Source organism: Oncorhynchus nerka, unplaced genomic scaffold (genome assembly GCF_034236695.1).
Source record: "Oncorhynchus nerka isolate Pitt River unplaced genomic scaffold, Oner_Uvic_2.0 unplaced_scaffold_788, whole genome shotgun sequence".
NCBI lineage: Eukaryota > Metazoa > Chordata > Actinopteri > Salmoniformes > Salmonidae > Oncorhynchus > Oncorhynchus nerka.
In genome coordinates, this window is record NW_027040447.1 from 77,045 (window position 1) to 90,844 (window position 13,800).

Below are 13,800 nucleotides of genomic sequence, written 5' to 3' on the forward strand. Positions count from 1 at the left end.
TCATTAAAATAGTGTGTTGACTAAAGTGTCTGTCTGTTGTCTGTGTCTGTCTGTCGGTGTCTGTTTCATCTCCCAGGAGATCGAGCGTCTGAAGAATGAGAAGCCGACGTGGGAGCGGCGTGTGCGCTGGGAGGGGATGAAGGCCGTGTTCGGAGGCCCGCCCTCCTTCCTCTGGTTCAACCCATTCACCGGCCTGCGTCTGCGGCGCCTACTGATGACACGTACACGCCGTAGTGGTGTGGAGTTCTCTGTCTGAGGGCTGAGCAGCCAAACACAGCTCTTCACCGTCTGATACCCCCGGACCTCTCTGGACCGTCTGGTACCCCCGGACCTCTCTGGACCGTCTGATACCCCGGACCTCTCTGGACCGTCTGATACCTCTGGACTGTCTGGTACCCCGGACCTCTCTGGACCGTCTGATACCCCCGGACCTCTCTGGACCGTCTGGTACCCCCGGACCTCTCTGGACCGTCTGATACTCCCGGACCGTCTGGTACCCCGGACCTCTCTGGACCGTCTGATACCCCCGGACCTCTCTGGACCGTTGAACACATCATGGGGGTTCTGGTGGTACCTCTGGACTGATAGGATGGGGGTGTGATCTGTGACCTACGTAATGTAGAACAGCTGTACCCCCCCATACACACTACAGGGGCTCCCCTGAAGTCCCTGACTCTCTGCCCTTAGAAAAAGTGCTTCCAGCATGGCTGTCTCCACCCCACTGACAGGGAGACCTGTATCTGGGTCTGTCCTCCACACAGAGAGACTAGGGCTTTATCTGGGTCTGTCCTCCACACAGAGAGACTAGGGCTTTATCTGGGTCTGTCTGTCCACATAGAGAGACTAGGGCTTTATCTGGGTCAGAGTGTCCACACAGAGAGAGTAGGGCTTTATCTGGGTCTGTCCTCCACACAGAGAGACTAGGGCTTTATCTGGGTCTGTCCTACACACAGAGAGACTAGGGCTGAATATGGGTCAGTCTGTCCACACAGCGAGACTAGGGCTTTATCTGGGTCAGTCTGTCCACACAGCGAGACTAGGGCTGAATATGTTTCTGGGCCTGTCCTCTACACAGAGAGACTAGGGCTGAATATGGGTCTGTATCTGGGTCAGTCTGTCCACACAGAGAGACTAGGGCTGAATATGGTTTTGTATCTGGGTCAGTCTGTCCACACAGTGAGACTAGGGCTGAATATGCTTCTGGGTCTGTATCTGGGTCAGTCCTCTACACAGAGAGACTAGGGCTAAATATGGGTCTGGGTCTGTCCTCCACACAGACTAGGGCTTTATCTGGGTCTGTATCTGGGTCAGTCCTCCACACAGAGAGACTAGGGCTTTATCTGGGTCTGTATCTGGGTCAGTCCTCTACACACAGAGACTAGGGCTGAATATGAGTCTGTATCTGGGTCAGTCTGTCCACACAGCGAGACTAGGGCTTTATCTGGGTCTGTATCTGGGTCAGTCCTCCACACAGAGAGACTGGGGCTGAATCTCAAGCTGAACCCTTGGCCGCTAATCCTTTTGTGTTTGATAGTGATCGCTCAACTGCCACTGTTCTGGGACAGGGAGAGACCAGCCTGCCCTCCTCTGCTGTGAGTCCCATTCAGTCAGTCAGCCAGCCAGCCAGTCAGCCAGTCAGCCAGTCAGCCAGTCAGTCAATCAGTCAGTCAGCCAGCCAGCCAGTCAGTCAATCAGCCAGTCAGCCAGCCAGTCAGTCAGTCAGTCAATCAGTCAGTCAGTCAATCAGTCAATCAGTCAGCCAGCCAGTCAGCCAGCCAGCCAGTCAATCAGCCAGTCAATCAGTCAGCCAGCCAGCCAGTCAATCAGCCAGTCAATCAGCCAGCCAGCCAGTCAATCAGCCAGTCAATCAGCCAGCCAGCCAGTCAGTCAGTCAATCAGCCAGTCAATCAGCCAGTCAATCAGTCAGCCAGCCAGCCAGTCAATCAGTCAGTCAATCAGCCAGCCAGCCAGTCAATCAGCCAGTCAATCAGCCAGCCAGCCAGTCAGTCAGTCAATCAGTCAGCCAGCCAGTCAGCCAGCCAGCCAGTCAATCAGCCAGTCAATCAGTCAGCCAGCCAGCCAGTCAGCCAGTCAGCCAGTTTGCTTTTTTAAGGAGCTCCTCTTCTGTCTTTTTGATGAAGAACCTGCAGTATGGAACTGTCGAGGTGTCACTCACAATCATTGTTCTGCTCTGAAGACACTGAGTTGTGATTGGACGTTAAACAGGATTTGTCTAGGACACCCAATGGACAGACAGGACAGGGGTGAAATGACGTTCTGAGTTAACTACACTCCAGGACTTGTCTAGGACACCCAATGGACAGACAGGACAGGGGTGAAATGACGTTCGGGGGAGGTTCTACCAGAATTGAGCAAATCCGAAACGCTGAAAAATGTATTTTTGTTGATTCTTTGTATTTTGTCTCATTGGTTGTTTTTCCTCCTTGGTTAGGAGCTGCTACAGTGTTTCCCAAGTCCCCCCCTTTACCAGTGTTTCCCAAGTCCCCCCCTTTACCAGTGTTTCCCAAGTCCCCCCCTTTACCAGTGTTTCCCAAGTCCCCCCCCTTTACCAGTGTTTCCCAAGTCCCCCCTTTACCAGTGTTTCCCAAGTCCCCCCCTTTACCAGTGTTTCCCAAGTCCCCCTTTACCAGTGTTTCCCAAGTCCCCCCTTTACCAGTGTTTCCCAAGTCCCCCCTTACCAGTGTTTCCCAAGTCCCCCCTTTACCAGTGTTTCCCAAGTCCCCCTTTACCAGTGTTTCCCAAGTCCCCCCCCTTACCAGTGTTTCCCAAGTCCCCCCTTTACCAGTGTTTCCCAAGTCCCCCCCCCTTACCAGTGTTTCCCAAGTCCCCCCTTTACCAGTGTTTCCCAAGTCCCCCCTTTACCAGTGTTTCCCAAGTCCCCCCTTTACCAGTGTTTCCCAAGTCCCCCCTTTACCAGTGTTTCCCAAGTCCCCCCCCCTTTACCAGTGTTTCCCAAGTCCCCCTTTACCAGTGTTTCCCAAGTCCCCCCTTTACCAGTGTTTCCCAAGTCCCCCCAATTTACCAGTGTTTCCCAAGTCCCCCTTTACCAGTGTTTCCCAAGTCCCCCCTTTTTACCAGTGTTTCAAATCTTCATTGGTGACTGTCCCAAGCCCCCTTTACCAGTGTTTCCCAAGTCCCCCCTTTCACCAGTGTTTCCCAAGTCCCCCAGGAAGCTTTACCAGTGTTTCCCAAGTCCCCCCTTTACCAGTGTTTCCCAAGTCCCCCCAACAGGAAGCTTTACCAGTGTTTCCCAAGTCCCCCTTACCAGTGTTTCCCAAGTCCCCCTTTACCAGTGTTTCCCAAGTCCCCCCTTTACCAGTGTTTCCCAAGTCCTCCCTTTACCAGTGTTTCCCAGTCCCCCTTTACCAATGTTTCCCAGACCCCAAGTCCTGTCCCCCCTTTACCAATGTTTCCCAGACCCCAAGTCCTGTCCCCCTTTACCAATGTTTCCCAGACCCCAAGTCCCCCCTTTACCAATGTTTCCCAGACCCCAAGCCCCCCTTTACCAGTGTTTCCCAAGTCCCCCCTTTACCAGTGTTTCCCAACAGGAAGTCCCCCCCTTTACAGTGTTTCCCAAGTCCCCCTTTACTAATGTTTCCCAGACCCCAAGTCCTGTCCCCCCTTTACCAATGTTTCCCAGACCCCCAAGTCCTGTCCCTCCCTTTACCAATGTTTCCCAGACCCCAAGTCCTGTCCCCCCTTTACCAATGTTTCCCAGACCCCAAGTCCCCCCCTTTACCAATGTTTCCCAGACCCCAAGTCCCCCTTTACTAATGTTTCAACCAAGTCCCCCCTTTACCAATGTTTCCCAGACCCCAAGTCCTGTCCCTCCTTTACCAATGTTTCCCAGACCCCAAGTCCTGTCCCCCCTTTACCAATGTTTCCCAGACAGGAAGTCCTGTCCCCCCTTTACCAATGTCTTCCCAGACCCCAAGCCCCCCTTTGACAATGTTTCCCAGACAGGAAGCCCCCCTTCATTGGGAATGGGTTTCCCAACAGGAAGCCTTTGACAATGTTTCCCAGACCCTTGTAGTGACATTGGGTCTGTCCCCAGGAAGCTTGTAGTGACAGTGTTTCCCAACACTTGGAGCTTTGGACGTTTGTCCCAACAGGAAGCTTGTAGTGCACCCTATTCCCTAACAGGAAGCTTGTAGTGCACTACTTTGTCAGACCAACAGGAGCCCTAGGACAGGGTCTGCAACCAACAGGAAGCTTATTTAGGGAGCCAACAGTTGGGTCTGTCACAGCCTTTAATCAAATCTTCATTGGTGAAGCGATGGGTCTGTCAACCAATAGGAAGCTTGTAGTGACATTGGGTCTGTCAACCAATAGGAAGCTTGTAGTGACAGTGGGTCTGTCAACCAATAGGAAGCTTGTAGTGACAATGGGTCTGTCAACCAACAGGAAGCTTGTAGTGACAATGGGTCTGTCAACCAACAGGAAGCTTGTAGTGACAATGGGTCTGTCAACCAACAGGAAGCTTGTAGTGACAATGGGTCTGTCAACCAACAGGAAGCTTGTAGTGACATTGGGTCTGTCAACCAACAGGAAGCTTGTAGTGACAGTCTTTAATAAAATGCAATGGGTCTGTCAACCAACAGGAAGCTTGTAGTGACAGTCTTTTTTACAACTGATGAAGGCTAATTCAGTCCACCATTTTGTTTCCCCCTCCTGACCTCCCTCATGATGAAGGCTAATTCAGTCCACCATTTTGTTTCCCCCTCAGCCCTCCTGACCTCCCTCGTGATGAAGGCTAATTCAGTCCACCATTTTGTTTTCCCCCTCAGCCCTCCTGACCTCCCTCATGATGAAGGCTAATTCAGTCCACCATTTTGTTTCCCCCTCAGCCCTCCTGACCTCCCTCGTGATGAAGGCTAATTCAGTCCACCATTTTGTTTTCCCCCTCAGCCCTCCTGACCTCCCTCAGTGATGAAGGCTAATTCAGTCCCACCATTTTGTTTTCCCCCTGGGCCCTCCTGACCTCCCTCATGATGAAGGCTAATTCAGTCCACCATTTTGTTTTCCCCCCTCAGCCCTCCTGACCTCCCTCGTGATGAAGGCTAATTCAGTCCACCATTTTGTTTCCCCCTCCCCCCCTCATGATGAAGGCTCAGTCCACCATTTTGTTTCTCCTGACCTCCTCATGATGAAGGCTAATTCAGTCCACCATTTTGTTTCCCCCTCAGCCCTCCTGACCTCCCCTCATGATGAAGGCTAATTCAGTCCACCATTTTGTTTCCCCCTCAGCCCTCCTGACCTCCCTCATCATGATGAAGGCTAATGGGTCAGTCCACCATTTTGTTTCCCCCTCAGCCCTCCTGACCTCCCTCATGATGAAGGCTAATTCAGTCCACCATTTTGTTTCCCCCTCCTGACCTCCCTCATGATGAAGGCTAATTCAGTCCACCATTTTGTTTCCCCCTCAGCCCTCCTGACCTCCCTCGTGATGAAGGCTAATTCAGTCCACCATTTTGTTTCCCCCTCAGCCCTCCTGACCTCCCTCATGATGAAGGCTAATTCAGTCCACCATTTTGTTTCCCCCTCAGCCCTCCTGACCTCCCTCGTGATGAAGGCTAATTCAGTCCACCATTTTGTTTTCCCCCTCAGCCCTCCTGACCTCCCTCGTGATGAAGGCTAATTCAGTCCACCATTTTGTTTCCCCCCAGGAAGCTCTGTCCACCTTTTGTTTCCCCCTCAGCCCTCTGACCTCCCTCATGATGAAGGCTAATTCAGTCCACCATTTTGTTTCCCCCTCAGCCCTCCTGACCTCCCCCTCATGATGAAGCTAATTCAGTCCACCATTTTGTTTCCCCCTCAGCCCTCCTGTCCACCTGTCCCTCATGATGAAGGCTAATTCAGTCCACCATTTTGTTTCCCCCTCAGCCCTCCTGACCTCCCTCATGATGAAGGCTAATTCAGTCCACCATTTTGTTTCCCCTCAGCCCTCCTGACCTCCCTCATGATGAAGGCTAATTCAGTCCACCATTTTGTTTCCCCCTCAGCCCTCCTGACCTCCTCATGATGAAGGCTAATTCAGTCCACCATTTTGTTTCCCCCTCAGCCCTCCTGACCTCCCTCATGATGAAGGCTAATTCAGTCCACCATTTTGTTTCCCCCTCAGCCCTCCTGACCTCCCTCATGATGAAGGCTAATTCAGTCCACCATTTTGTTTCCCCCAACAGCCCTCCTGACCTCCCTCATGATGAAGGCTAATTCAGTCCACCATTTTGTTTCCCCCTCAGCCCTCAACAGGACCTCCCTCATGATGAAGGCTAATTCAGTCCACCATTTTGTTTCCCCCTCAGCCCTCCTGACCTCCCTCATGATGAAGGCTAATGGTCAGTCCACCATTTTCAGTTTCCCCCTCAGCCCTCCTGACCTCCCTCATGATGAAGGCTAATTCAGTCCACCATTTTGTTTCCCCCTCAGCCCTCCTGACCTCCCTCATGATGAAGGCTAATTCAGTCCACCATTTTGTTTCCCCCTCAGCCCTCCTGACCTCCCTCATGATGAAGGCTAATTCAGTCCACCATTTTGTTTCCCCCTCCTGACCTCCCTCATGATGAAGGCTAATTCAGTCCACCATTTTGTTTCCCCCTCAGCCCTCCTGACCTCCCTCATGATGAAGGCTAATTCAGTCCACCATTTTGTTTCCCCCTCAGCCCTCCTGACCTCCCTCATGATGAAGGCTAATTCAGTCCACCATTTTGTTTCCCCCTCAGCCCTCCTGACCTCCCTCATGATGAAGGCTAATTCAGTCCACCATTTTGTTTCCCCCTCAGCCCTCCTGACCTCCCTCATGATGAAGGCTAATTCAGTCCACCATTTTGTTTCCCCCTCAGCCCCACCATCCTGACCTCCCTCATGATGAAGGCTAATTCAGTCCACCATTTTGTTTCCCCCTCAGCCCTCCTGACCTCCCTCATGATGAAGGCTAATTCAGTCCACCATTTTGTTTCCCCCTCAGCCCTCCTGACCTCCCTCATGATGAAGGCTAATTCAGTCCACCATTTTGTTTCCCCCTCAGCCCTCCTGACCTCCCTCATGATGAAGGCTAATTCAGTCCACCATTTTGTTTCCCCCTCAGCCCTCCTGACCTCCCCTCATGATGAAGGCTAATTCAGTCCACCATTTTGTTTCCCCCCCAGCCCTCCTGACCTCCCTCATGATGAAGGCTAATTCAGTCCACCATTTTGTTTCCCCCTCCTGACCTCCCTCATGATGAAGGCTAATTCAGTCCACCATTTTGTTTCCCCCTCAGCCCTCCTGACCTCCCTCATGATGAAGGCTAATTCAGTCCACCATTTTGTTTCCCCCTCAGCCCTCCTGACCTCCCTCATGATGAAGGCTAATTCAGTCCACCATTTTGTTTCCCCCTCAGCCCTCCTGACCTCCCTCATGATGAAGGCTAATTCAGTCCACCATTTTGTTTCCCCCTCAGCCCTCCTGACCTCCCTCATGATGAAGGCTAATTCAGTCCACCATTTTGTTTCCCCCTCAGCCCTCCTGACCTCCCTCATGATGAAGGCTAATTCAGTCCACCATTTTGTTTCCCCCTCAGCCCTCCTGACCTCCCTCATGATGAAGGCTAATTCAGTCCACCATTTTGTTTCCCCCTCAGCCCTCCTGACCTCCCTCATGATGAAGGCTAATTCAGTCCACCATTTTGTTTCCCCCTCAGCCCTCCTGACCTCCCTCATGATGAAGGCTAATTCAGTCCACCATTTTGTGTTTCCCCCTCAGCCCTCCTGACCTCCCTCATGATGAAGGCTAATTCAGTCCACCATTTTGTTTCCCCCTCAGCCCTCCTGACCTCCCCTCATGATGAAGGCTAATTCAGTCCACCATTTTGTTTCCCCCTCAGCCCTCCTGACCTCCCTCATGATGAAGGCTAATTCAGTCCACCATTTTGTTTCCCCCTCAGCCCTCCTGACCTCCCTCATGATGAAGGCTAATTCAGTCCACCATTTTGTTTCCCCCTCAGCCCTCCTGACCTCCCTCATGATGAAGGCTAATTCAGTCCACCATTTTGTTTCCCCCTCAGCCCTCCTGACCTCCCTCATGATGAAGGCTAATTCAGTCCACCATTTTGTTTCCCCCTCAGCCCTCCTGACCTCCCTCATGATGAAGGCTAATTCAGTCCACCATTTTGTTTCCCCCTCAGCCCTCCTGACCTCCCTCATGATGAAGGCTAATTCAGTCCACCATTTTGTTTCCCCCTCAGCCCTCCTGACCTCCCTCATGATGAAGGCTAATTCAGTCCACCATTTTGTTTCCCCCTCAGCCCTCCTGACCTCCCTCATGATGAAGGCTAATTCAGTCCACCATTTTGTTTTCCCCCTCAGCCCTCCTGACCTCCCTCATGATGAAGGCTAATTCAGTCCACCATTTTGTTTTCCCCCTCAGCCCTCCTGACCTCCCTCATGATGAAGGCTAATTCAGTCCACCATTTTGTTTTCCCCCTCAGCCCTCCTGACCTCCCTCATGATGAAGGCTAATTCAGTCCACCATTTTGTTTCCCCCTCAGCCCTCCTGACCTCCCTCATGATGAAGGCTAATTCAGTCCACCATTTTGTTTCCCCCTCAGCCCTCCTGACCTCCCTCATGATGAAGGCTAATTCAGTCCACCATTTTGTTTCCCCCTCAGCCCTCCTGACCTCCCTCATGATGAAGGCTAATTCAGTCCACCATTTTGTTTCCCCCTCAGCCCTCCTGACCTCCTCATGATGAAGGCTAATTCAGTCCACCATTTTGTTTCCCCCTCAGCCCTCCTGACCTCCCTCATGATGAAGGCTAATTCAGTCCACCATTTTGTTTCCCCCTCAGCCCTCCTGACCTCCCTCATGATGAAGGCTAATTCAGTCCACCATTTTGTTTCCCCCTCAGCCCTCCTGACCTCCCTCATGATGAAGGCTAATTCAGTCCACCATTTTGTTTCCCCCTCAGCCCTCCTGACCTCCCTCATGATGAAGGCTAATTCAGTCCACCATTTTGTTTCCCCTCAGCCCTCCTGACCTCCCTCATGATGAAGGCTAATTCAGTCCACCATTTTGTTTCCCCCTCAGCCCTCCTGACCTCCCTCATGATGAAGGCTAATTCAGTCCACCATTTTGTTTCCCCCTCAGCCCTCCTGACCTCCCTCATGATGAAGGCTAATTCAGTCCACCATTTTGTTTCCCCCTCAGCCCTCCTGACCTCCCTCATGATGAAGGCTAATTCAGTCCACCATTTTGTTTCCACCATTTTGTTTCCCCCTCAGCCTCCCTGCTGACCTCCCTCATGATGAAGGCTGACCTCCCTCGTGATGAAGGCTAATTCAGTCCACCATTTTGTTTCCCCCTCAGCCCTCCTGACCTCCCTCATGATGAAGGCTAATTCAGTCCACCATTTTGTTTCCCCCTCAGCCCTCCTGACCTCCCTCATGATGAAGGCTAATTCAGTCCACCATTTTGTTTCCCCCTCAGCCCTCCTGACCTCCCTCATGATGAAGGCTAATTCAGTCCACCATTTTGTTTCCCCCTCAGCCCTCCTGACCTCATCTCTCTGCTGATTTAGTTGTCTTCACAACAGAGCCATTGTGACACAGGGTATTGATGATCGTCAACCACCCGTTTGTTTTATGAGATATGCGTTACCCTAATCAATACAATTAATCAATCATGCAAATATCCGCCATTGATTAATGTTGTATCTTTTAAACTGTATCCATTTTGATTTATGATTGTAGATATAATTTGTTTTAAAATAAAGAGATTTTAGTCTGTGAACAACATGTCCCATATGTAAAAACCTGATGTGGAAAAAGGATCTCATTTATTTTACTCTCTGTGTCAGGCTGTGTGTGTTTCTGTCAGGCTGTGGGGGTAACTGGTCCTGCTGACTCCATTTGTGGTGTGTGTTTCTGTCAGGCTGTGGGGGTAACTGGTCCTGCTGACTCCATTTGTGGTGTGTGTTTCTGTCAGGCTGTGGGGGTAACTGGTCCTGCTGACTCCATTTGTGGTGTGTGTTTCTGTCAGGCTGTGGGGGTAACTGGTCCTGCTGACTCCATTTGTGGTGTGTGTTTCTGTCAGGCTGTGGGGGTAACTGGTCCTGCTGACTCCATTTGTGGTGTGTGTTTCTGTCAGGCTGTGGGGGTCACTGGTCCTGCTGACTCCATTTGTGGTGCGTGTTTCTGTCAGGCTGTGGGGGTAACTGGTCCTGCTGACTCCATTTGTGGTGTGTGTTTCTGTCAGGCTGTGGGGGTAACTGGTCCTGCTGACTCCATTTGTGGTGTGTGTTTCTGTCAGTCGTGTCAGGCTGTGGGGGTAACTGGTCCTGCTGACTCCATTTGTGGTGCGTGTGTTCTGTCAGGCTGTGGGGGTAACTGGTCCTGCTGACTCCATTTGTGGTGTGTGTTTCTGTCAGGCTGTGGGGGTAACTGGTCCTGCTGACTCCATTTGTGGTGTGTGTTTCTGTCAGGCTGTGGGGGTAACTGGTCCTGCTGACTCCATTTGTGGTGTGTGTTTCTGTCAGGCTGTGGGGGTAACTGGTCCTGCTGACTCCATTTGTGGTGTGTGTTTCTGTCAGGCTGTGGGGGTAACTGGTCCTGCTGACTCCATTTGTGGTGTGTGTTTCTGTCAGGCTGTGGGGGTAACTGGTCCTGCTGACTCCATTTGTGGTGTGTGTTTCTGTCAGGCTGTGGGGTCACTGGTGCTGCATCTAACAGGAGATTTATCGCACAGTCCCCCCGTCGATGGGGTGGTAATTGAGTCGCCTTCTTTTTACAGAAGGAGAGTGACAAATCAGCATATTCAAGGGGATGCGCATGGTGGAGATCAAATCAAATCAAATTTATTTATATAGCCCTTCGTACATCAGCTGATATCTCAAAGTGCTGTACAGAAACCCAGCCTAAAACCCCAAACAGCAAGCAATGCAAGTGTGGACTTCCCACTGTAGTAGCACCGACGGAAACCCCTACACACCTCTCCAAGCACTTTCTTGACCACCCTGGGAGAGCCCTCTGTTGCCACGAAATAGTGGGGTCATGACAGGCCAACCAGGGTAGGCCCAGCACCACGGGAAACGCAGGAGAATCAATAAGGAAGATACTAATTCTCTCCTTGTGACCCTCCTGCGTAACCATGCCCAGTGGAGCGGTGGCCTCCCTAATCAGCCCTGACCCTAATGGTCGACTATCTAGGGCGGGCACAGGGAAAGGCATATCCACAGGAACAACGTCAGGCTGTGGGGTAACTGGTCCTGCTGACTAAACTATGGGTAAATGATCTGTCAATAAAATTCCCAGCTGCGCCTGAATCTACGAATCTACGAATCTACGAATCTACGAATCTACGAATCTACGAATCTATGAATCTACGAATCTATGAATCTACGAGCGCCTTATGCGGGTAAATCTCAGGAAATCTCAGTAAAATTATTAAACAAAAACCTGTGAGCAACAGGGGGCTCTGGGTGACACCGACTCACCTGGGGTGACACGCCTCGACTCCTAGAGGAACCTCTCCAGCACCGACCGGCAGTGTGCCCTCTGCAGCCACAGATGGTGCATGGATCGACCCTCCTCTGGTCTCCCTAAGTGCAGCACCTCCCAGCTCCATGGGCGTCGGAGCGGTGGTGCTGGGGGATGGAATTGACAGGCCCCGATCTGGACGTCCGCGGGTAGCCAGCAGGTTATCCAACCTTATGGACATGTCCACCAGCTGGTTATCCAACCTTATGGACATGTCCACCAGCAGGTTATCCAACCTTATGGACATGTCCACCAGCTGGTTGTCCAACCTTATGGACATGTCCACCAGCTGGTTGTCCAACCTTATGGACATGTCCACCAGCTGGTTATCCAACCTCATGGACATGTCCACCAGCTGGTTATCCAACCTCATGGACATGTCCACCAGCTGGTTATCCAACCTTATGGACATGTCCACCAGCTGGTCGAAGGTCAGAGTTGTGTCCCTACAGGCCAACTCCCGACGGACGTCCTCACGCAAACTACCCTGAGGGTCTGTAGGATGTGTCTCTGAAGACAACACAAGCCTTTCATTAAAATGTTGTAATGAGAATGTATGTTATTTAGATACTTATACGATAGGATGAAGGGAACTGAAAGACGGAGGGAAGTTGGGACGGAGGGAACACTGAAAGACGGAGGGAACACTGAAAGACGGAGGGAACACTGAAAGACGGAGGAAACACTGAAAGACGGAGGGAACACTGAAAGACGGAGGAAACACTGAAAGACGGAGGGAACACTGAAAGACGGAGGAAACACTGAAAGACGGAGGAAACACTGAAAGACGGAGGAAACACTGAAAGACGGAGGGGAACACTGAAAGACGGAGGGGAACACTGAAAGACGGAGGGAACACTGAAAGACGGAGGGAACACTGAAAGACGGAGGGAACACTGAAAGACGGAGGGAACACTGAAAGACGGAGGGGAACACTGAAAGACGGAGGGAACACTGAAAGACGGAGGGAACACTGAAAGACGGAGGGAACACTGATAGACGGAGGGAACACTGATAGACGGAGGGAAGTTGGGACAGAGGGAACACTGAAAGACAGAGGAAACACTGAAAGACGGAGGGAACACTGAAAGACGGAGGGAACACTGAAAGACGGAGGGAACACTGAAAGACGGAGGGAAGTTGGGACAGAGGGAACACTGAAAGACAGAGGGAACACTGAAAGACGGAGGGAACACTGAAAGACGGAGGGAAGTTGGGACAGAGGGAACACTGAAAGACGGAGGGAACACTGAAAGACGGAGGGAACACTGAAAGACGGAGGGAACACTGAAAGACGGAGGGAACACTGAAAGACGGAGGGAAGTTGGGATGGAGGGAACACTGATAGACGGAGGGAAGTTGGGACGGAGGGAACACTGAAAGACGGAGGGAAGTTGGGATGGAGGGAACACTGATAGACGGAGGGAAGTTGGGACGGAGGGAACACTGAAAGACGGAGGGAACACTGAAAGACGGAGGGAACACTGAAAGACGGAGGGAACACTGAAAGACGGAGGGAAGTTGGGACGGAGGGAACACTGAAAGACGGAGGGAAGTTGGGATGGAGGGAACACTGATAGACGGAGGGAAGTTGGGACGGAGGGAACACTGAAAGACGGAGGGAACACTGAAAGACGGAGGGAACACTGAAAGACGGAACACTGAAAGACGGAGGGAAGTTGGGACGGAGGAAACACTGAAAGACAACGGATCTGTCCCAATGGTACCCTATTCCCTATATAGTGCACTGCTTTAGAACATGACGCTGAGGGCTCTGGTCCAAAGTAGTGCACTATATAGGGAATAGGGTGCCATAGGGCATAATAATGATCATAATCTTGTGATTATTGTGACTTTTGCCATTGTCATTGTTTGTAAGCTCGTGCGGTCTAAAATTAATCTATGATCGTATGCTATCCATTTGTTGTTTGTATGCTGTTCTTTGTATGACATTTTAATATTTGATAATTAACCAATGATATTAGGCCACACCTGGCCATGATTACAGACACCTGTGTCATTTGACACTACATAAACTAGTCATCCCGCAGTGTTTGTGATTATACCCTGATGAAGACAGCTTGTCTGTCCAAACTTTGGATATTATATTTTTTGCATCGGAGCTCCTTTCTCCTTTCTTTATCAAGACCTTTCTTTGATAAACAGGAAACTGTTGACAAACTTAACAGAGTTGCAGTTCGTGACACTCAAACCGGTGTGCCTGGTATCTACTACCAATTATTGAAAGATGTTTTTAAATGTGTCTT

General features: G+C 51.2%; 2 pseudogenes; both read left to right on the plus strand.

The window, feature by feature from the left end:
- Positions 1–2,468, plus strand: part of LOC135571083 (palmitoyltransferase ZDHHC7-like) — a 54,075-nt pseudogene extending 51,607 nt beyond the window's left edge.
- Positions 556–4,031, plus strand: LOC135571077 (uncharacterized; annotated as a pseudogene).
- The last annotated feature ends 9,769 nt before the right edge of the window (positions 4,032–13,800 follow it).